This window comes from Pinus tabuliformis, chromosome 4_2 (assembly GCF_031772625.1).
Source record: "Pinus tabuliformis cultivar Carrire ecotype Pingquan chromosome 4_2, CPIR1, whole genome shotgun sequence".
Taxonomy (NCBI): Eukaryota; Viridiplantae; Streptophyta; class Pinopsida; order Pinales; family Pinaceae; genus Pinus; species Pinus tabuliformis.
Window position 1 is genome coordinate 580505870 of NC_142304.1, and position 25719 is coordinate 580531588.

The window sequence follows — 25719 nt, forward strand, 5'->3', positions numbered from 1 at the left end:
TGTCTTCTTGAGAATTCTCTTGTTTCCACCTTCGTATGGCTTAGGGATGAGGAGTCTTCAGTGATATCATATCTTGAGCAACGGTCGCAAACTGGTGTTCCTTTGCTTTCTTCTTATTAACTCACTTGCATATTCAGCTATAGAGGTGTCTTCTTGTATTTTCCCCTTATCCATCCCCTTCTTCATCATCCTATCATGGTATGATAGAGTACCTGCATCTGCAATTCACTCATGACAAGATGACATTAGTTCGATAAACCCTTGGTCTAACATGTTGCATGACAATCCACTGGCTGAGACAAAACCATGTGGCAAGCTGAGCGAGAGGCTCAATGACTGCACAATTACATAGCTCAGGCATTCAAGGGTTAGGCTTGAGCCTTTAGACTATGTAATGAGCAGTTCATGATGGAATGAGAAAGAAAATTGTGCAGTTGGGGAGCTTAGGAAGCCAGGATGAGGGCTTCAGAATTGATTTTTCCCACTATGTAGTTATAGAAGGCATAAGAGGCCATATGATTTTGTAGTTCAATTAATCAAGGTTGGGGCTTGAGCCTCGTGATTTCACAGTGAACAGTACTGACAGTGCGAGAGGGATAAATTGCGTAGTTTTTAGCGTCATACACTGAGCTTGAGCATTTTGATTGCAAAGTAAAAAGTCTTGGGAGGCACAAACTGTGCATTGTGAAGTGACAAGAGGTAGGTTTTCAACTTGAGGGCTAAGACTATGCAATGCACAATTCAAGAGGGTTAGATGAGGTTAAGTTGTTTGGTCGGGAGTCTTTTCGAATTTAGATAATTGTGCGATCGATGAAGCTAAAGTGAAAAATGATAAGAGTTGAATGTGATCACACACTTAGAACACTTGATGAAAAAACATAGATCATCCAAAAAATTAACAAAAAACGTCTGTTAGTTTGAGAACTTTGCGACAATAAATGCGACATCAAAGATACACTTTAGAACGACCATGATGACACTTGTGCGATAGTTCTTAAAACTTTTGGAAATGAGTGCAACATATATTTACATAGTAAGAACAACTCATTTACACAAAGAAAACCCATTGAAACCACTAAACAAAGCTTACATACATGATACATCATGCAACACTTGTCAAGCAAAAAATACGAAACTTTTTTTCTTTCAAATGGGAGAAAAGAACTTAGAGGAAACACATGCAATGGATCTCAATGTTTGTGATTATAGCATGAAAGGTTAAGGAAGGCTCTAAAATTTGGGTGCAGGCCAAAAATTTTGAGGGTGTTGTAGCAACAACAACACTTGACAACACACTGGTAGAATTCCAACTTCTCTATCTTGGTTGACTCTTTCGTGAAGGGTTTCAGTTCTTTATGGAGTATTGATTCATCATGAAGATCACTTTGGCTTCCCATATTACCCCGTCAATAAACATGGTCCCCTCTGTGCCATATCAATTGAACATAAACATAAGGTCAACCATATCCAATGTTTCAAATTGAAAAGGGTAGTATAGTTTGCGATCTTTATATTTTCAAAGTATAGTTTTTCATATTTGGTGTTGCTTTCCTCCCAGCTAGCCTATATAATAACCCAACATAGTCACTATAGGAATACAAACATTTCTCTACTACCAGTGAGCCTAGATAGTACCTCTGTGGAGTTTCCTGCTTCACCTCTCTGCGCAGAAATCCTTTCTCTTCTACCACCTTTATTGATTGATTTTATATAGGACTATGCATAGGAACTTATTCATTTTATGGGAAAACAGGGATCATGACTTACTGAGAGAAGAAGAGGTTGTTCCTTCAGAGAAGCATATAAAGACCTATGATTTAAGTTTTCTCATTTGAATTTTTTTACCTTTTTCTCCTCTACTAATTGGATAGGCTTGAAAGCACCAAAACATAAGGAACTGAGTATGGGCATAATGTTTCTAGAATAGAAATAGGTATCATGGTTAAAAAAAAACTCTTCTTACAGAGAGATTGTATTTTTCGTTAGAACATCATTGACCAAAATATATAACCAACACAAAGGAGGAACAAAGGTAAGCTAAATGTTGTAGTGTCACAAGAATTTTTTCAACTCAACCACGCATAAAGAAGCAAAAAAACACATTCACACACGATGCTTATTTACAAAAAAAAAAAACAAAAAACAAAAAAAACAAACAAACACAAGACCAAACAAACAAACAAGAAAATAAACTATGTACATAGGGCAAGGCATGGCCCCAAATTATCATTAAAAATATTGCTTTAAGTCATGGACATTAATAGGAGGAGAGTTAATATTCCTGTGATTGAAGATGATATGTGTATTGGTGAAGATTTTCATTGACAGTGAAAGGTCTGATCCATAAGGATTGAAACTTAGTGTTTTTTCCTTTGTACTCGTGGGATTTATCCCACTTTAATACTGGGTCACCCACATTGAATTCATTCTTCCCTACATGATTCTTCTCGAGCCACCTCTTGATGGGACTCTGATGAAGAGAAAAAAATTATTTTTCTCTTTGTCTTTCATCCTGCAAGTTGCAGAGAGTGTTTATCCTAATCTGAACCAATAAGCATGACTTTCCCTGAGATTCTTGTGAAAGTTGAAGGGCATACAATTAGATGTTTAGGGAAATATGGATTCTTTTCCATACAGAAGGAAATAAGGAGATGTATTCAGAGAAGGTTTTGGTGTGACTCACCCATAAGGCATCCACTAAATTAGAGTGTTAGTTCCTCTGTTAAGAGAAACAATATTCTTAATAATGTGGATAAGATTCTTGTTAGTGGACTCATAAAGAACATTTCTCTGTGGACAAGAATTAGTAGAATGTTTCAATACAATGCCATTTTCCAATGAAAAATCATATAATATTAGTGTTGAAAATTACATTTCATTGTAAAAAACAAGTGGAGTAAGAACGCCAAACTTTGAAATGATATGCTACTTAAGGAAATTGATGACTCCTATATCATTCACCTATGGCACTGCTTCTACCCACTTCATGGAGTACTATGTGGTATTGAGAATGTGGTAGTGATACTTTGATGAGTGCAGAAAATTCTCACGAATAACATTTAGGCCCCATTGTTGAAACGATTCTTCCACAATGATAGGCTGCAATGGGGCGACTGACTTATTTCCTCGTCTGACAGATTTATGATATACCAAACACTTGTGGGCATATGCGTGAGAATATTTGAATAATGCGGGACAATATAAACTGACCGTCATAACTTTTGCATTGTTGTGTCACATACAAAGTGTCCCCTGACTGGTCCATTGTGGAGATCATGTAGCACTATCCTTGAATCATGTGATTCCAGGCATCTGAGCAATAATCCATTATGGTGCCTTCTAAAAGCACCCCATGCACCAAATGGTAAGATAATGCTTTCAATCTGAATTACCTCTTCTTTTGTGTGAATAAATGAGAGGGAAATGTTCCCTGGTCAAGATACTAGCACACATCACCATACCAAGAGCTAGAAATAGAAGGGGAGGCTTGTCCAACATTATACATTTCAATTTATTTCTCCCAATCATAAGGATCATATTCTTTGTCATCCACCACTTCTGCTACTGGTCGACATAGACCATGGCCCTTAATGGTGTGAACTATTTTGAATTCTAAGTCATACTCTTGCAAACCAGTCATCGAGTTTTCTATTCTCTCATCCATCTCTTGTTGGACAAATAATGATTTGATTGTTGGGTGTTTAAAAAGGATATTGCAAAGATTCTTCACGAGATAGGGTTAGAAGTTCTTTATTTCCTTATTTACGAAATACACATGTTTATCAATGGCAATATAATTAAGCTCAAGTCCTTGTAGGCTGACAAGAATAAAATATATCAGTCGCTCATTGTTCTGATCATATTCCTATGTTAGTATGATGACAAGAGAATTGTCAGAAGCGAAGGTGTAGAGTAGAAAATCCTTGTTGAAATCTGGGTTGTATAATGTTGGTTCTTTTGCGATCACTTACTTTATATGGGAAAACATGTCCTTTTCCCTTTTGTCCCACTTGTGCATTACATCCTTCCTTATCATCTCTTGCATAGGTTTAACAACGTAATCGGAGATGAACTTGTGGATAAAGTTGATCTTACCCAGGAAGGACTGCATAGATTTCTTATTCATTAGGAAGGGATTGTGTGTAATAGCTTTGACCCTTTCCGGGTCTACCTTAATCCCACTTTTCGCGATAATGTGGCCCAATAGGTTTCCTTGAGAAACTGCAAAGATACTCTTCTTGGGATTAATCGATATCCCCTATTTCTAACATCTCTTGAAAATTTGCTTCAAATGGCATAATTAGATGAATCTCTTCTTGGAAAACACCATGACATCATTACGATACACCACTATGCTCTATGTTATCAGTCCACTAACTGCAATGTCCATTTCACATTTAAATTTTGCATCAACATTGACTAACCCAAATGGAATTCTTCTCAATGCGAACATCCCCACTTTGTTCGAAAAGTAGTTTTTAGTCTATTGGGATCTGAGACGAGAACCTGGTTGTAGCCCGAATAAACATGAATAAAGTAAAATATCTTTGACCCCGATATTGTTTGCAATATCTTCTCTATAAATGACACTAGGTAGTTGTCTTTGTTTGAGGCATGATTAAGAATTTAGAAATCAACACACAAGTGGATTTTCTGAGACTTGTTTCCTACTGGGACCTGATTAGATGCCCAAGTTGAATGTCTCACCTTGTGAATGATCCGAGCATCCAACAACTTTCTCAACTATTTTTGAATCAGGGGCTCAAGCATTGGATGTAGCTTTCGAAACTTTTGCTGAAAAGGCTTCGCCCCTTCCTTGACCGGGATAACATGATGGATTATTTGTGTGTCGTAATTTTTGAGCTCCTCATATGTCCATCGAAAACATCTCAGTACTACTTGAATAAGTAGATGAAGTCCTATTTTTCTTGTGGCGTGCAATAAGTATTGAGATTAACAAACTTTATGTCTTTGTCTGTTCCAAGATTTATCTGTTCGTGCGACAACGTTGAATTGTGGTTTTTTGCGTTAAATGGCCCTTTGAAGCAATTCTATAAGTCTTACATATTTTCTAATGATATGACATCTTTTGACATGGGGTTCTCTTTATTTACGCAAAATACATCTTGCAATGCTCTTTCGTCTTCGTCTTCTTCGATAACTTCATCTTTAAATACATTAAAATTCAACATAAAGAGCAGTATCTACTAGTCATATTTAAAAATGCGTAAATTAGTGATATTACTAGGGGAAAATGTTTTCTATAATTTCAATAGAAAAAATCATCCTTAAGTGCTGAAAACATAACAACAGCGTTTGCTAATGCATTTGTAGCTATGTTATGCATTTTAGGTACAAATATATTATTAAAATCTTGAAAATGAGAAATCAAACACCATACCTCTTTTTATAACCTTTCAAACAAGGTGACACACAACAAATAGTATTACGTACCTATCGTATGAGGATTTTAGAGTCACCTACTACTTTGAGAACTCCAACATTGAATAAAATGGCCTTTTGTAAGCCTGGGATGAGTACTTCATATTTTTTTGTGTTATTTGTGCACTTAAATTCCAAGCAGCTTGAGATCAGGTGTTTTCTCTTACATGGATCTACAAAAAAACAACTATCTCTACAACCCTCCTATGTCTTTGAACCGTCAAAATACAAAGTCCAAACATCATATAAATAAGAACTATGCCCTACACTAGTACTACTACTACTACACTACTTATTGTGCAAATGTCATTTTTTCCAGTTGGACTAGGAAGGAATTACCAAAGATTAGATCTACAAAAGAAACTAGTTAATTTTTCCCCTAGAATGTTGTGACAATATGCTTCATCTAAGTTTCTTAGTTCACCCAGATTTGGTTATTTCTAACCTTGTATGAAACCCATAAATGTGGCCACTTGGTAGAAAAATACCCCTATAATTTGCGAGACTAGACTCTACTCAATAGTACATTGTATGCTTCTAGAATGCCAAAAATTACTATATTTATACACTATAAGTACATTTATGAGTTCACCAATAACATGGACAACAGTCTTATCCAATTGAATGATTTTCACATTTGTTTTATGCCATTTTGCATTAACTTTCTTAGCTACAAATAGAGGCATTACATTTACCAATGCACCATAATCAACTAAGCAATTATGTACATTGTAATTAAAAATTTCAAATGTTAACAAAAATAGAGGGAAGAGTGTGTTAACTTCTAATGTTAATGCATTAAGTAATGATTCCATAGGACCAGAAGACCTACCAGATCCCTTCTGTGAAGAACCATTTTTACCTAAGGTAGGATGTTCAAGAGTGCGGATGAGAAGTTCTTGTTTGCTTGTGATCCTTGTAAGTTCGAAAAGTGAAATGTTAGCACGAATTTTCTTCATGTCTTCAACTATATTGTAATTCAGCGCAGTGGGCATCGTTGAAGTGTATGGAGGAGTAACATGATATGATACTTTCAGAGCAATGGAATTTCTTTTACCATTAGCAGAAGTATTCTTCGTTGTAGTAGTGTCTCCAGACATTCTCTAAGTGTTTTGCACTGATTTGACAGGTGGTGTGATCCTCCTTAAGAAATGTTATTTTAGTTTCTCCCTTGTCAACTCTAGTTTGGAAACTAGACCTTGGCTTCTCAATTTATTTCAACCATTCTATTTTTGATTTGGTTCCTCACTTAGTTGTTTCTTTTCGACAATTTTCTTTTCAGATGTGTATACACAACTGAGTGTATTCAGTATGTGTCCAACACTCATAGTTTCTTCAACTACAATGGTTTCTTCCTTTTCTTCCACAGGCTCAGTGTACTCATATGAAAGTAATGTGTTAATGAAGTGCGTAGCTAGAGCATTCATGTTGTGGTTCCTTTGCTGGCATGTCTTTTCTAAGTGATATTCTTGGTGAAATGAACAATATTTATCCATTTCCATGGTCTCAACATTCAACATGATGTTCATGGTTTGTGCAGACTTGGATGGTTGATTATTGTTGTTACCAAAGTTGAAAATCATTCAAAATGTTGAATTTTGGAGGCTTGTTCCTTATGGTGTCTCACTTGATCCCTATTTTAAGTTTTCCAACTCATTGGACAAAGACTTGATGGTCTGTGTCAAGCTCTCATGATTAATATTTTTTTTTTTTTCCTTACTTGAGGAGGCCAAATACCTTTTTCTTGTGTCCTTTTTGATCCTTTGATGATTTATTGTCAACGATGACTCCAATCACATGCAAGTCCTTTTCAATTACAATTGCTTCTTCATAATTCTCTGCAAGAGTTACTTTTGCAGTTCTCTTCACGAAATACACGATGCTTGTCGGTAAGGCATAAGTATAATAATCAATAGTGATGCATTCATGAGGTTTTGCATCTGTAGGAAATGTGTTCAATATACAATTGAACCTATCATTAAAATCCTTAAGCTTTTCTTTCTGCTCCATCTTCATATTTTTGAGATTTTTCAATAACATGGCAGGGGTTTTTTCATCAACAAAATTTTGAAGTAGCAACTTCTCAAACCATTGCCAATTTTAGATTGAGTTTGGAGGGAGATTGTGATAGCATACATATTCTCTTCCATCTAAGGTAAAAGGGAAACTACATGCAACATCATCGTAAGATACGTCAAGCATTTGCAGATGCCTGTAAAAATTATCTAAATGGTCCTCTGCCTTCACTACTTTGTGACGGTCATACTTCGTTAACAAATTTTCTGGGTGCCTCAACATCTTGTGTACAACACCCAACAGAACAAGTGGGCCCTGATTAATCCAATCCAAATCTTGGCCTACAATATCTTTCTCTCTGTGCTCCTCCTCTTCATCAGAATTTGATGGATCTTCCTATTCTTCTCCGGAATGTGATGGATCTTCTTCCTCTTCTTCTTCACCACCTAACTTGTGGAAAGTATCATCTGAGATTAGAACGTTGTCTACATCACTTCTGTTAAAATATGGAGGATGCTCTAGTTTCTCTATGCTTTAGACAATTTCTGCTAGCTCTTCAAGGGTAGTGAGAAACATACTCCTACTATCCTAGTAGGAGTGGTTGCGTTCTTCTTGGGAAAATAATGGAGATTGTGTACTCCAGGGATCAATCCAATAGCCTTTGAAAACTTATGGGTTATAGGCCGGATGGCCTAGATGTGCTTGTAAGATATTTCACAAGTTTTTTTAAGACCGGGCTTAGAAGATCTACCAAATTTAGGAATAGGAGTAGGGGAGGTCCTAGGAATATTGTTGCCTTGACTGAAAGAATTATGGTGAGGATGGGTGAGGTTATCAGCCATAAAAATCAAGCTTGCCTCCTTCTATTGCCAGAGGTATTGACAGTGTTGGACCTGCCAACATTTAAGGGGTCTCCCTGATATGTGGTCCCAATTAGACCTCACACTATTTAGGATAGGATCCCCATATAGAATACGACCTGATTACCATTTTCTTAACGATTCGCCTTGGCTCTAACTATGGGCAAGAGAGAGGAATGCATGTGTTCCTCCAAAAATCAAGTAAGTCTGCCTGGTGAGTGTTCGGTTGTAGGTGTGTCAAGGTTCTTCTACTATGGAGGGAAAAGAAAGTGAGCCTCTAAGAGAGAGGTAATAGTACCACTCTGGTAGAAACACACACAAACAAGAGATATATGTCTAACATCTAGCAGAATAGTCCACAAACTTGCGATGGGCATTGAAACTAGTACACATTATCAATATGATAAGTACTAAAATATTTGAAATAGTTCAACTACTTTAGTATAGTTGAAAAAAATGCGAATCATAAACATTCATAGAATAGCCTTACAAACATTCATAATCCATGAATGAAGAACGTGTTGGCCATTAGGCTTCATATATTAAGTAAAGTTCCCAAGGCACACGTATACAACGAACACCACTAGCTCTAATAGTGGAGTGTTGGAGCCACTACTTTCTCCCCAAAATAACTAGCTTGTCTCTCTAATTCCTTGTGGGAGGAGCCAAGATGAAAAGTCCATTGCTCATACAATGAGGGTGTATATATAACCAATGGGGTGATGCTTCACCTCCCTTGTGACTCTTTGACTGCCCTCATAACTGATTGACTTCCCATGACTTTTGACTTTACATGTCTGTGCATATTTTGTACATGTCCTTTGGAATTCCACCTTACAATGCATTTTGAATAGGAATTTACATAATCCACAAAAGTGATGTGGTACATGGTGACTCATGACATGACACTGATGACATTGGTTGCATGATGACATGGCAATGTCAAGTCATTGCTACTGATTCTTGTTGTGTCTTCTTGAGAATGATCTTTTTTCCACCTCCATATGGCTTAGCGATGAGCAATCTTCAGTGATATCATATCCTAAGCAACAATCAACAATGTAAAATTTGAAATGAGAACTATACCAAGTACCTGTTTTTTTAAGGTAGAAAAAAAGTCATCTAATTTTGAAAAGTGTTGATTTAGAATACACATTTTTTTTGCGAGCTTATTTTTAACACTTCAAATTTTCTTATGTATCAAGTATAGCAATTTTTTTAAATGTTAATGATTTTCATGTTGATTTTGAAACCCGTTGATGCAAAATCAACCCCTTTTTTTAAAGGGCTTATTTTTGACACTTCATATTTTCTATTGTATTATGTGTGGATTTTTTTTTAATCTTGCTAATTTTCACGCAGTTTTTGAAAACCATCAACAATTTTTTTTAAAGACATTTTTGACACTTTAAATTTTTTTATGTCATAATTATGCACAATTGTTATTTAGATGTTTATTATTTAACAATTTTTCAAGTTGTCTTATTCTTATTCTTGTTTCTCATCCTAGGATGTTAATTTTTTAAGTGTTTTCCAAACTTGTGTTTTTGTTTTTCTTTGCAATATTTTTTTGATAATGGAATTTTAATTTCTTTTTGTAAAAGAAAAATCATAATAACATTAAGAATATATATAAACACACACACACACATATATATTAGAAAAAACATAGAAAAATGTAAAAAAAAATATTAAAAAAATAAATAAAAATACAAAAAAACATAATTTAAAAAAAAATTAAAAGATTATGAAAAAAATGGAAACAATTTTAAATAATTAAAAATAAAAAACATTAAAATTAAACTAAAACCATAGAAAAAAAATAAAAAAATTATAATGAAAAACACATAATTAAATAAAAAATTCAAAAACATTAAAAAATAGAAAATAAAAAAAGCATTAAAAATTGGAAGCCCCACCTGTCTAGGGCTTGGCGGGCCGATTCTCAGAATTCGCCTGTGAAGCTTATGGCCACCCAGCCTAATAAGCTAGGGTCGCTTGACCTGCTTGGCCAATTCCGAGAATTAGCCAGGCAAGCCTAGTGACGCTCAGTCACTGGGGTGGTCGACCATGGAGTTGTGTGTAGCCTCCAACACCGACCAGCGCAACGACTCGACGACCTTGGGCCTGCCTGTCCAATTCCAAGAATTGGTCAAGCAGGCCCAGGGTCTCCCCACAACTGGGCTAGCTAATATTGGGTTTGGCAGGTCGATTTTGAAAATCATCCTGCCAAGCTCTGAGTGGGCAGGCCTCCAATTTTTAATTTTTCTTTTTGTTATTTTGATTTTTTTATTTTTTTTTGTTAATTATGTTTTTTTTATGTTTTAAATTTTATTCTTTTAATTATGTTTTTTTTACTTGTTTTTCTTTTTTGTATTTTTTTATTATTATAATGTTTTTGTGTTTTTCTTCATGTTTTTAATTTAATTTTAAGGTTTTTTTTTTTTTAATTGCTTTTTTTTGGTACTTTTTGTAGTTTTTTTTTTCAAATTTTTTTCAAATTTTTTTTATGTTAGTTTTGTTCTTTTGGGTATGTTTTTTTATGTTCCATTTATTTTTTCTCTTTTTTATATATGTTTTTATATTTGTGTTTTTTTTGCCATGCTTTCTAATTTATTTTTTTCTAATATATATTGTTATTTACTTATTATTATTTTTTAAATTTTGTTATGTTTTTATTTTTATTTTTCTCATTGTTTTTTTTTGTCATATTTTTTTATTTCTTATGTTTTAATATATATTTTTATTTAAGTATTATTATTTTTTTAACTCTTTTTGTGTTTTTTTCAATGTTTAAATTATTTTTTCTTCTTATTTTTCATTTTTACCTATTCATATATTTATTTATTATTTTGTTTTATTTTATCTTTTCTATAGGAACCGTGTCAATCCTTAACTAGCAACCTGATCTCATTATGTGTTAATTTGATCGTTGATTTTAAAGTTTCTGTTATAAAGGATCGAGTCTGCCCTCACAATGTGTCAATTTCATTGTTGATATTTAAGCTTTCGTTACAATGGGTTGAGTTTGCCTGCACTGTGTGTCAATTTGATGGTTGACTTTTAAGCTTTTTTTGCAATGTTTCAAGCTGTCTTAGGCTAAGATTTTAAAATCATCATATTTTTAGAATTTATAAAAGAAATTACTCTTGGTATAATGACTCTTTCATTCAGGTGTTCATTTTAAAAGTTTTTTTAGTCATAATTTTTTTCCATAATGTCATGGTTGACAAATTATCAAAATTTTAAGGTTTTCTAGCATTTCAGTATTCTAGCATCACCATTTTTTGTTTTTAGGTTGCTTTTCATGTTTTTTTTTCTGGGCTTTTTTGGCTAGAGTTTTGATTTTGAATTTATAGTTCCCATTTCAATGTTTACATTGTTAGTCGCAAACTAGCATCCCTTTTCTTTCTTATGATTGATTTGCTTGAATATTCAGCTACAAATGTGTCTTCTTGCATGTTCGCCTTCTCCATACCCTTCTTCATCATCCAGTCATGGTATGATGGAGTACCTACCTCTACAATTCACTCATGAAAAGATGGCATTAGTCTGATAAACCCTTAGTCTAACATGATGCATGAAAATCTACTTACTTAGCTGGAACTGATTGGCAGGCTAAGGGAGAGGCTCAGTTACTATGCAATTACGCATCTCAGGGGTTAGGCTTGAGCCTTGAGACTACGTAATGTGTAGTTCAGGCTAGAGTTAGCAAGAAAATTACATAGTTGGGGAGCTAGGCTAAGGGTGTGAGCATTGATTTTTCCCATTACACAGTTCTAGAGGGAAGAACAGTCTAGGTTATTGCAAAATTGAAGGGCTTAGGATTGGGGCATGAAACTTGTGATTGTGCAATTCATAATATTGACTGGGCAAGAGGGATACTATGCAGTTTTTGGGGTCGGTGGCTGAGCTTGAGCACTGTGATTGCATAGTGCACAATCTTGGGAGGCAGGAACTACGCATTGTGCAGCACTAAAAGGTGGGATTTCATCTTGATGGTTGAGACTATGTAATGAGAAGTTCAAGAGGGTCGGATGAGGCTAAGTTTCTTTCCGTGGGAGTATTTCTGAATTTGGCCAGTTGTGCGATCAATGAAGCTGATGTGAACATTGTTAATACTTTACTATGATCGCCCACATAGAACACATGATGACACGACATAGATCATCAAGAACATATGAACTACAAACTTCACTCAGTGTGACAACTTTGTGATGACAATTGTGGTAACAAAGATACAATTTGTGATGACCATGGCGACACTTGTGCGAAAATGCTTAAAACTTTTGGAAATGAGTGTGACAAATGTTTACATAGTAAGAGCAACTAATTTAAACAAAGATAAACCCTTGAAACCACGAAAACAAGCTTACATACATCGTGTGGCACTTGTCATACGAAAAACATGACACTTTTATTTTCTTGTAAATCAAAGAAAAAAACTTAGAGAAAACACATGCAATGAGTCTCAATTTTTGTGATGACAACATGCAAGACCAAGGTAGGCTCTGAAATTTGGGTGTAGGCCAAAAGTTTGGAGGTTGTTGTAGTAGTGACAATAACTACCTATTAAATTCGCCACTACATGTGATTTAATTTCCTATACCACGTTCATTAGCGAGTTATTTAAATACAAATTGAATTCCCATCCAGACAATTTAAAAGTGGGATTTTCATTTGCATATACATTATATCTGGCATTCATTCCATATCGATAAAAAATATATTATGTGCTCATTATTGTTCCCTCACATTCAAGGGTTCAAGGAAATTTGTACGAGGATATATTAATTAAGAGAGCTACTTATGAGTGTAATAATAAATTGAAGGGGATTCTTCTAACAACAATGAAAGCATAATGCTCCTCCATATGTAGGAATTGGGGTCGGCTAGGAGCAATTGAATGTGTAACCACCCCTCCCACATTTACCTACTTTCATTGGCCTTCTAGGGTAAACATGAGACGAAGAGTTACTATCACATGACCAAACCTACAAGCTCTAGTTAAGTAAGCAGGCCCAATAAAATGACCACAAAATGACAACTCACCCATCCCTCAGGGCTACAGGACACTCAATGGCCAAAGAACCAACACAAGTGACCAAACCTTGATTTGAGACTCTTTTTCACACATCTTAACCCCAAACCACATACATGAGAAGGCCTCCATGTGGTTAAAGGCATCCAGCCACACTCACAAGCCTGCCTGAGTGTGGTTGTTACCCAAATTGTCAGTTCAGAGGGTGCGGTCTCGAGATATGAGCCTCAATTTTAGGTAAGCCTCTAGGCCAATGCCCAAAACTTCCAGAGACTTATTAGAATCATAAGTGACATATCAAAAAGGCTACACATCCAAACCTAGAGGAAAAAATTGACCTAGAATTCCTAGAACGTAAAAAAGTATTTTGTCAAACACATGGAAAATAACATGTAAGCAGCAGGTCATGAATTCATATCTGATCCTGAAATTCTGAGTTTCATCTGAGAATCACCATGAAGATTCTATGACCTCTCCACATATCTTCAACAACACTTATTAGTCCATACATTCATCAACGAATCAATAGAAAGGAAATTCATGATAAGAGTTATAGATGATACACATCATGTAAACAACATATAATAAATAACCAACATATAAACAATGGAAACCCAACCATAATATCACCAAAATTATAGATAAAAATATACATAAATCAAAAAAGAGGAAGAACTCTTATTAACATATGAAAATAACAACCAAGTAAGGGACTTCCATGTACCACCTAATCATAAACTTGTTTGAACCAAATATCTCTTTCAACCAATCACCCCTGCACCATATTCCAAGCATGAATGTGGGATCTCATGGAATAAACCAAAGCAAAACCAAACCATGGCTTCAAGCGGCCAACCACCTGTTACACAGTAATTTCTCACTGTCTCCCTGTCAGTCACCCTACTGTGTCAGGAGTTCACAATAATGAAGTTCATGCCTCTTGAACTGGCCAAAAACCCACTTTTCCAAAGTTTTCATCATCAGCGCGTCTGTTATTAAAATATTTGCGCTGACTGGCGCTCCATAACAGACCGCATGCGCTGCCAGCGCGGAAGCACACGACTTTTCCGCGCTGGTCGAATTTCATGACCAGTGCAGCCTCTGTTCATATTGAGTCGCGCTGACATGGCCCTGTCCATTATTGCTTTGCGATGTCAGCGCGCCAGACCAGTTTTGCACCCGCGCTGATCCAGTTTGGGCGAATTTGTTCCAACAGCCAGCCTTCCAGATAACTACAGGCTTGGTTGTTGGCCTTGTGAGTATCGCCTCCCTTCTATGGCATGTCTGTTCGACCCTTTGCAACTACTTCCTTTGAAGATAAGCTCATCCTTCCACCATTCAAGGAGACTCCTTCTCCTATTTAAACCTCTACCATTGCCATGAGCAGCTAGTTTTTTTTTTTTAGTTTGGATTGTGTGGAGATTATAGTGCTCAGATTGCTGCTACTATAGGTAGTTGGTGTGATAAGTGTGGAAGTGCTAGATAGCTTAGGGAAGGTTGTCTTGTGTTTCTTGTGTGAGAGAGAGTTTCTTGTATTGGGAGATTCATTTCCAAAGGTGAATGCTTAAGAGACTTGCTGACTGGACCCTCCTGAGAAGGATATCGACGTCAGAACATTTGGTTGTACTCTTCTCTGTTATTGATTAATAATAGATGACTACTATTATGGTTCCATTCTCATTTTTCTCTGCAATGGTTAATGTGAATTACATCCTTTCTGACTGATGTATAGTTGCTTTTATTAGATTTCACGCTTGTGTTTGTCTTTCTCTTCGTGTGTGCAGGTATCTATTCGCGGAGATCGCGGGGGATCGTGACCGGCCAGAGCGAAGGAGCGAGAGCGGCATCTCTTCATCAAACAATAGCGTTGGAATCCAAGTAGGTGTTCTTTGCCTACCTTTTAATTGCAATTAGGAACTTGCATAGTAGCATTGACTGATTGTTGCTAGACCCATTCTGGGCTAGTAGGGATCGCCTCTATCCGTAGAGGGGATTTACCTCTCCAACAATTTGGCGACTCCGCTGGGGAGTATGCCTTTTGTCTCTTGTGTCCATTTTTGTGTTTGAGTTTGATTGTTCTCTCTTTTCAAAATTGGAGATTAGTTCTCTGCTTTTAGACTTCCTGGTTCAGTCTGGGAGGTGTATAAATTGTTTAAAGAGTTCTGGCCTTGGTTTGGGAGTTTTTGGCTTGATTTTGCCTCTTTTTTAACCTCAGCGCGGTTTATATCAAAACAGTTGCGCTGACAGCGCATAGCTGTTTCTTTAAACCTGTTGTCATCGCGCTTGTACGTAAAACAGTCGCGACGGTTCTGAAATCGAACCAGCGCGCTTAAGTCGTGTCCTTCCGCGCTGACAGCGCCAAGTTGCTACGCGTGTCTTCTTGTCAGCGCACAGTTGCTGAGCGCTACCCGCGCTGATCCTGTAAAATTGGATTTGTTTCAATTTTTACCTCCTGAGCCTGTTGATTTGGCTATCTCCAGCTCTTTCTACTTGGTTTATGACTTGATATTTATTGTTTGAACTGTTACACACTTGCTTGCAAAGTCTTGACAAACGAATTTCGTTTTTGTGTCCCGTGACCTAGTGCCATCATCCAGTTTCCACTGGACTGACCTTGTTTTGTTCGCTTGTTCACTTGTTCGCAAAAGTTCGTTGCTGCTTGCCTTTGCTACTGCGGAAACCTTCCTTTTTTCTTTCTTTGCTTGGTTGTTTAGGTGGTTGTCCTCGAACCAGTCCTTCGGTTGTTTCGGTTACTCCTCGCCACCCAGACATAGATTACAATTGCTTGGGTTCAACCAGCTCTTTTCACGCTTGTTGTGTTTTCATTGAGTGATTTTGTTTCCTTTACTCGGTGTTGTTGTCTCTCAAAATTCATTGTAAGTGCATTGTGCCATTGAAAAGGAAATCGAACTAGTATCTTTTGCATTCAATAGTTAATCAAAGGAAGAGCATTTTGTTGATTTGCATTCTCAAAAGGAAAGTCTCATTTCTTTGTCATTAGCTGCATTAGATTGTTTGATTGTTTGAGTTCGTTTTGTTTGATTGAAAGCTCTTAACCCTCTCATAGTTAGAATTCATCGAACAAAATGGTGTTCTTTGGCATATAGCTTGCATCTAGGTAATTGTGAGAGATCACACGATAAGGCCTGAAATCGAAACTTAAATTCAAGATCAACCATAAAATGAACTGAATAAACCTAAAAACGCATTGGAACTTAACGCAAACATCTAGAGGTCTAGGTTAGAGACGTGTTCCGGCGTCTTTAAACATAGTCACTGTTGTTTCACATTACGGTTGGGTGATTCCTCCTTCTGTGACTCGATAGTGGTCTAACACGGACTGTGCTCCCACGTACCGTCGCGTATATAGGGAGACCCCACTAGGCTTTTATCCTTGATCCATAGGAAGCCAAGTCTATCGCCTTGTGAACCGTAATGCACCGAACACAGCATTCGGGAAGATTGACTGCAGTACGGAAAGTCCTTGGTTCTCATACGATTGCCAAGGTGTATAAGCAGTTTTACGGATTGCTTGGTAAACCCTTTGCCTAGAATCTCCAGAGCAGTCACTTTTGATCCTTTTCGGACTCCTTAAATGAAAAGGTGCCAGTGAGCTTCTTGTCACTTTGTGCTCATTAAACATTCGAAGGAGACTAGAGTCATCTTTTCGTCCTTTTCTCGACTCTTGAAACATGAAAAGGTCAAGTTTGGTTCTTGTGTCTTAAAAATTTATTCAGACATGATAACATTACCTGGTTAGATCTTGTGTGCATTAGCTTGAGTAGGTTTCTTTTCGTTTGCCATGGCAACTTTTCTGGGGTTCACCAACCTGAGTTCCCCTCCTGACAGGAATCCTGGTCATTTCCCTCCTCTCAGGAATGTTGGTGCTCCTTATATGGCAATGTTATCCCTTCCAGGGTTAACTGTCGGGTTGCCTGTATGGTTGTTTTCAACCTCTCTGGTCCCTGTCGTGTCGTCTGTTAGTCCGTCAGTCCCTCCACCTGAACAACATCATGTTGATCCTAAGGTGGACCTCTCCCCTTCGACGCCTACTTCTACGTCCTCATCCTCTACTTCACTTGGTGAAGGCCTCGTTTCGAGTAACCAGGTGGCTAAGAAGAAGAAGAAGAAGACCAAGAAGAAGAAGTCTCCTAAGGGAGAGGCTACAAGTATAACTCTTGCTCCACCGAGTACACCTGAAGTCGGGCCATCTTCTGCTCCCCCGCGGAAGGTTAAGTTTCCTTGTCGATTATGCAAGGAGGACCATCTTCTTCGCGATTGTCCTGGCATTCCCAGGGTATTAGAAATATGGTCTCACGATCCGGCCCACCCCTCATCGTCCTCTAGAGCTCACGGCGATGCTACCTTATTAGTTGGGAATGGCAAGGGAAAAGGGAAGATTCGAATCCCTTGTAGACTTTGTGAAGGCAATCACCCCCTTCACCTTTGTCCACTCATGGATAAAGCCTCTAGTGTCTTGGAAAGTCTCTCAGCTCCCTCACCCCAGCTTCCCGTTGGATATCAACGTCTTTCTGCAGTTGCAGATTATCCGCCTCTTGACAAAAAGATTGGTCAACATTCTTCTCTTGTCCAGGCCCCTCTTCCCGAACCCGGCCGTGTCTAGCCTGTTCCAGACCAACCATTGGTCGGAAAGAGTGACGACTCGAGTCCGCCGCTCGCTCACTCTGTTTCGGAAGAGGATCATGCCCATGTTCTTCTCATCTCTTCATATTCTCCTGAGTCCCGAAATGACTCCCCTAACCCAACAGCTCCCGAAGGTTCTCCTTCGGTTCCTTTAGCACATGGGGGCAATCATACGATTCCCCCACCAAGTAGTCTGGTCGCTTCCTTTGATTGGAATCGCCTGATCACCGGCTGCCTTCCATCCCATGTGCCTTTCTAGATTACAGTTCTTGCCTGTGATAAGGCAGTACCTGGCACTGTTCTGGATGAAGGTGCGTCGGTCAGTCTTATGCCGTACACTACTTGGCAAGCTTTAGGTTCCTCGTAGCTTGGGCCAGTCACTCAGAATCTGTTGGCTTTCGACGGAGGAGCCTGTCCATCTCTAGGAGTTCTCCTGAAGTTCCCTATTACTTTGGGAGGAAAAACCGTCTATATAGACGTCTTGGTTATCCAAGGTGTTTTAGACTTTAGTCTTCTCCTTGGTCGCGACTATGTTTACACCATGGGGGCACTTGTTTCTTCGCTTTTCCGTGTGGTTTGCTTTCCACACGATGGAAGAATTGTGACTATCGATCAATTGTCGTTCGTTAGTCCCCCAATGCCTCCTGCACAGTTGTCGTCCCCTCCTAGTTTTTATCCACCAGTTGTATCTGCCCCACCGCAAATCAACTACGTGGCCACCTACCCCGTGCCTGTATCCAGTGATGACACCATCGTACATAGTGTCCTGGGGGCATTAGGTCCTAACTTCCAAGATGTGGTCCTTTCATCGGGAGTAACACTCTTGGAAGCCCCTACTTCCTGTTCATTATGATGAAGTTCGGGCGGAGCATAGTTCGCTTTCCTATGTCAAGCTCCTTAAAAAATGAAATTGGGTTTGGTTGGAGCATAGTTCACTTTCCTATGTCAAGCTCCTTAAAAAATGAAACAAGGTGTCCGAGGATAGTTTTGATCTTGTGACAACCTCGTTAAAAAATGAAACAAGGTGTTCCGAGGATGGTTCTGATCTTGTGTCGACCTCGTTAAAAAACGAAACAAGGAGTCGAGCATAGTTCCTGATCTTGTGCCAAGCTCATTTAAAAAATGAAACAAGGGTTATGAGGATAGTTCTTTTACTGTGTCAACCTCATTAAAAAATGAAACACCTCCCTTTCCAAATCGAGTCTTTTGATTAAGATCTCGTAAAATACACGTCGAGTCTTTCATCGATCTCGAGAGTGAACCTTCATTCCATCCACTTTGTTGAATGCAATGAAGCTTGGGGGGCATGTACCTCGATTTGCGCCATTATGCTGGGGGCATGCGAGCTTATAACAAGCATAGTTTTTCGTTTCAAGCTTGTGTAAACATGAAACCGAATCCAAGCAAAGTTCTCCAAGGTTCAAGCTTGTGTAAAAATGAACCCATACCCGATTTACATCTTGTGATTGCCATTTTTATCCGCTGAATTCTGCTAGATGAGCCTTGGTTGTTTCATTCCATTGCTACCATCTCTTTCGCCGATCATATGCTCTCACTTGGTTGTTTATCCTTTCCTAAGGAACCACAGCGATGGGTGGTTTTATTAGCCAGCCTCTTGACCATTACATGTTTTGAGCAGTTCCACCATTTCCGGAACCAGTTGCTACCTTTTATACCACTCGTTCCTCTAGGACGAGTCACCTTTAAGCTCTTTTCTGACTCGTAAAATGTGAAAAGATTGCCGAGTATTTTTCCCTTTTTTACTCGTTAAAGAGAATAAAAATGGAGGTCTGCTTTCAGCTCTTTTCTGACCGTTTAAGGATGAAACGATTGCCGAGGCCCCCTCTCAACTCGTTAAAAGGAACGAGGGACGGTCGCTTTTAAAGCTCTTTTTTCGACCGTTTAACTTAAAAAGATTTCCGGGTGTTTGTCGTTTCGGACTCACTATTGGCTCCAAAGCGACGTGCTTCCGACCGCTTTTTTACTTTTTCGGGTCGAAGTCACTACTTATGAAAAGTACTCCTCGATCATCTTGGTCAGGCGGTTCTTTCGAGTATTGTTTTATACTTTTTCGGGCTCGAGAGACACAACTTTACGAAAAAGGACGCCCCTGGAGTTTTCTTTTCCGCTGTCTTTTCAGACTCTCTAAACAAGAAAAGACACCGAGTTTTTCCTTTGTCAGGCTCATTAAAACTTGATGACATCGGGCATTGTCGAAATGACACTCTCCAAGCATATGCTATCCCCGTCAAGCTTGTCATCCAAAAATAACCGGGGTACCTGCCAGAAATGGTGGGGAAAATGGAGCTGTAGTAATTGTCGTGTCGGCAGTATGTCGCTCTTGAACATGGCACTGGTCTGCATTCATGTCGGGTGGGGATCTCTCATCTTGTTTCACAACTGGCCTCCGTGGGTACGGGTTATCCTATTTGACCTCTCATTTGCTCGTTGCCTCGTCGTCATACCCTCTGCTCATTTGATGTCAAATACTGCCAAATCCACTGTCGTGCCGCCGATATGTTCAAGAGAAGTTGACCTCTGCAACAGTACAACCTCTTCTGATGCCTCACACAAAATATTTTACCTCTGTCTCGTGTCGATGATGTGGGAAACATCATGGCCCACCTTCGATCAAGGTCACTTCCTGTCGACTTCAGCTCATTATCCAGGAAGGTGACTTAAAGACTCCCTTCAGGTGCCTTGGAGCCTGCATGCCTCAATGGCAGGTTCTTCGTGTTCGACGCGAGGTTTTCATCATTGGCCTCCGATCGAATGATTCTGCGGGTGTTCGACGCCAGCTCATTGATTCACACGCCGCAGTTTGTACCTATAGTACCTTGAGGACCATTGTCATTATTGGTGGTACCTCTCGCGTCTGTTAACAGTTTTCATCATTGACTGGTAATTAGACGATGTTCATGCATGTTATATTCACATGCTTGGACTTGTACTTTGTTTGGGTCGGGACGGAGCGCAAGACCCTGGATCCCTGTCTGTTATGGTCCAGGCTGCAATTTTGTGGATGATCATTACATGACTCATTGATGGATGGCTGCGCCCATACCTGAGTCTTCATGGATGGCTGCGACCATACCTTATCATTACTATGGTCTCTTTAGCTGGGTGGCTGCGTCCATTCCACAGACCTTCTTCGCATGTCTTTTGGATGGCTGCGCCCATGCCTAGACTGCATGTACTTGATTATCAGAGATATTCGGTCCTTCCTGGTGGTGTTCCAGTTCGGCGAGTTTTGTAAAGCATTTCACCCCTCCCACTCTCTCGGTCTTCATGCTTTAGGGGGCATCTGTTACACAGTAATTTCTCACTGTCTCCCTGTCAGTCACCCTACTGTGTCAGGAGTTCACAATAATCAAGTTCATGCCTCCTGAACTGGCCAAAAACCCACTTTTCCAAAGTTTTCATCATCAGCGCGTCTGTTATTAAAATATCCACGCTGACTGGCGCTCCATAACAGACCGCATGCGCTGCCAGCGCGGAAGCACACGACTTTTTCGCGTTGGTTGAATTTCATGACCAGCGCAGCCTCTGTTCATATTGAGTCGCGCTGACATGGCCCTGTCCATTATTGCTTTGCGATGTCAGCGCGCCAGACCAGTTTTGCACCCGCGCTGATCCAGTTTGGGCGAATTTGTTCCAACAGCCAGCCTTCCAGATAACTACAGGCTTGGTTGTTGACCTTGTGAGTATCGCCTCCCTTCTATGGCATGTCTGTTCGACCCTTTGCAACTACTTCCTTTGAAGATAAGCTCATCCTTCCACCATTCAAGGAGACTCCTTCTCCTATTTAAACCTCTACCATTGCCATGAGCAGCTAGTTTTTTTTTTTTTAGTTTGAATTGTGTGGAGATTGTAGTGCTCAGATTGCTGCTACTATAGGTAGTTGGTGTGATAAGTGTGGAAGTGCTAGATAGCTTAGGGAAGGTTGTCTTGTGTTTCTTGTGTGAGAGAGAGTTTCTTGTATTGGGAGATTCATTTCCAAAGGTGAATGCTTAAGAGACTTGCTAACTGGACCCTCCTGAGAAGGATATCGACGTCGGAACATTTGGTTGTACTCTTCTCTGTTATTGATTAATAATAGATGACTACTATTATGGTTCCATTCTCATTTTTCTCTGCAATGGTTAATGTGACTTACATCCTTTCTGACTGATGTATAGTTGCTTTTATTAGATTTCACACTTGTGTTTGTCTTTCTCTTCGTGTGTGCAGGTATCTATTTGCGGAGATTGCGGGGGATCGTGACCAGCCAGAGCGAAGGAGCGAGAGCGGCATCTCTTCATCAAACAATAGTGTTGGAATCCAAGTAGGTGTTCTTTGCCTACCTTTTAATTGCAATTAGGAACTTGCATAGTAGCATTGACTGATTGTTGCTAGACCCATTCTGGGCTAGTAGGGATCGCCTCTATCCGTAGAGGGGATTTACCTCTCTAACACCACCGAAACCCTTAACCAATGATTCCACTTCACGGTCAAACATCACTAACACCAACCTGACCGGTCTCTACCCAAGCCTTTTAGGGCTCTATGAATTAGTAACTCAACCCAAAACCATCTAGGGCTCGAGATAATTTATCCAACCTAGATCCAGGGACTAGTAACTCAACCCAAGTTGTTACAGGGATTCTAGAGTGCTTGTTCCAAGCCACATACATAAGGAATTATGAACACCAACTAGAACCAAACCAAACCATGGCTTCAAGAGGCCAACCACCTGAACCCTCAACCAATGATTCCACTTCACGGTCAGACATCACTATCACCAACCTCACCAATCTCTACATAGGTTTTTTAGGGCTCCAGGAATTAGTAATTAAACCCACAACCTTCCAGGGCTCGAGAGAATTTATCCAACCTGGCTCCAAGGACTAGTAACTCAACTCAAGTTGTTCTATGGATTTTAGAGTGTTTGTTCCAACCCACATACATAAGGAATTATGAGCAAAATTGAAGGGCTTGCGATTGGGGCTTGAGCCTTGTGATTGTGTAGTTCATAGTATTGATTGGGAAAGAGGGATAAATTACGTAGTTTTTGCGGTTAGTGGGTAAGCTTGAGCATTGTGATTGCACAGTGCACAATCCTGGGAGGCAGGAAATACGCATTGTGCAGCTCTAAAACGTGGGATTTCATCTTGAGGGTTTATACTGTGTAATGAGAAGTTCAAGAGCGTCAGATGAGGCTAAGATTCTTTCAGTGGGAGTATTTCTGAATCTGGCCAACTGTGGGATCAATGAAGCTGATGTGAACGTGGATAATACTTGACTATGATCATCCAGATAGAACACTTGATGACACAACATAGATCATATATAACATATGAACTACAAACTTCACTCAATGTGACAACTTTGTGATGACAAGTGTGATAGCAAAGATACAATTTGCGATGACCATGACGACACTTGTGTGAAAATGTTTAAAACTTTTGGAAATGAGTGTGACAAATGTTTACATAGTAAGAACAACTAATTTAAACAAAGATAAACACTTGAAACCATGAAAACAAGCTTACATACATTGTGTGGCACTTGTCATGCGAAAAACATGACACTTTTATTTTCTTGCAAATCAGAGAAAAAAACTTAGAGAAAACACATGCAATGAGTCTCAATTTTTATGATGACAGCATGCAAAATCAAGGTAGGCTCCGAAATTTGGGTGTAGGCCAAAAGTTTGGAGGTTGTTGTAGTAGTGACAATAACTACCTATTAAATCCTCCACTGCATGTGATTTAATTTCCTATACGAAGTTCATTAACGAGTTGTTCAAATACGAATTGAATTCCCATCCAGATAATTTAAAGGTGGGATTTTCATTTGCATATACATTATATTTTGAATTCATTCCATATCTATAAAACATTATTGTGTGCTCATTATTTTTCCCTCACATTCAAGGGTTAAAGGAAATTTTTACGAGGATATATTAATTAAGAGAGCTACTTATGAGTGTAATAAGAAGTCCAAGGGGATTCTTCTAACAACAATGAAATCATAATGCTCCTCCATATTGTAGGAATTGGGGTTGACTGGGAGCGATTGAAAGTGTAACCACCCCTCCCACATTTACCTGCTTTCACTGGCCTTCAAGTTTAAACATAAGACAAAGAGTTACTATCACATGACCAAACCTACAAGCTCTAGTTAAGGAAGTGTGGCCAATAAACTAACCACAAAATGACAACTCACCCATCCCTCAGGGCTACAAGACACTCGATGGCCAAAGAACCAGCACAAGTGACCAAACCCTGAGCTGAGACTCTTTTTCACAGATCTTAACCCCTAGCCACATACATGAGAAGGCCTCCATGTGGTTGAAGGCATCCAACCACACTCACTGTTGGGTTGAGTTATATTCTTTCCATGACTAGCCCACGTAGTTAATTGGGGGTTAGAGGGGTGGAGGTCACAGGGGGTTTGAGGGGTATCCATAACCCCACTTTATGGGGTCCGAGGCATTGCCCCAAAAAAATTTGCTTTTGGACCCTATGTTAGGTTGGGCTGACCCACCTATAGTTTTGTGCATGATTTTCACACATTTTTTTTGGACACAATGGTTTTCGGTCCATGGTTTTGGACGTGATGGTTTTCGGTCCATGGTATTGGATGCTTCAACATGTATAAATATGTATTGTAACATTGAAAGGAACATAATTAAAAATCAAGCTGGTAGTTCCGATTTTGGGATCCAGGGGAAAATCTCTGTGTATATGTGTTTTATGTGTTATTCTCTCACATTGTTTATTTTCTATGTTTTAGAATTCATATGCAAGTGATTTCTGTACGGGGTTAAAACCTACATTTCATATCAGAGTTGTTTTGGCTTCAAGGGGATGCCTTTGTTGCTGAGGGGTTTCGCTTGGGCCTATGGTAGATCTACGAGATTGATTTTGTTGGTGAAAGAAGATGGCGAGCAGTGGAAAGACAGAGTTCGAGAAATTTAATGGTCAGAGTTTTTAGTTGTGGAAACTCAAGATGGAGGATCTGTTGGTGGATAAAGATCAGTGGGTCATGGTAGATCTAGGTACTAAACCAACGGTAGTGTCCGATGAAGAATGGAAAAAGTTGGATCAAAAGTCAAAGAGTACAATACGATTATGTGTCTCAGATTCAGTATTGTTGAATGTATGAGGGGAAGCTATGGCGAAGGCTTTGTGGGACAAGTTAGGGACTTTTTACCACTGTAAGTATTTGGTGAATAAACTATTCTTGTAGAAAAAGATGTATAACCTGAGGATGAAATATGGAGACTCGGTGACAGAGCATCTGAATGCATTTGATACTATGGTAAGTCAGTTAGCATCTGTTGATATTAAATTTATAGGTGAAGATAAGTGCATCATTTTGTTGTGTTCTCTACTAGATTTGTGGTATAGTCTGGTTATTGCAACAGGTAGCAATGAAACTACCTTGTAGTTTGATGAAATAGTCTCATTCTTGCTGATGGAGGAGATGAGATGGAAAAATATGGAGAGCCATAATCATGATGCCTTATCTGTACAAGGACGGTCCTAGAACAGAAACAAAAATAAGTCATTGAGTGCGAGATCTAAATCTCCAAGAAAACCTGTAAAGGTGGTGCGCTGGAAATGTGGAAAGGAATGGCACTACAAAAGGGTCTGTAAATCTAAAGCTCCTAATAAAGAAAAGGGATCTGATGATGCTCCTTCTGCAGAGGCGAAAACCACCTCAGACGAA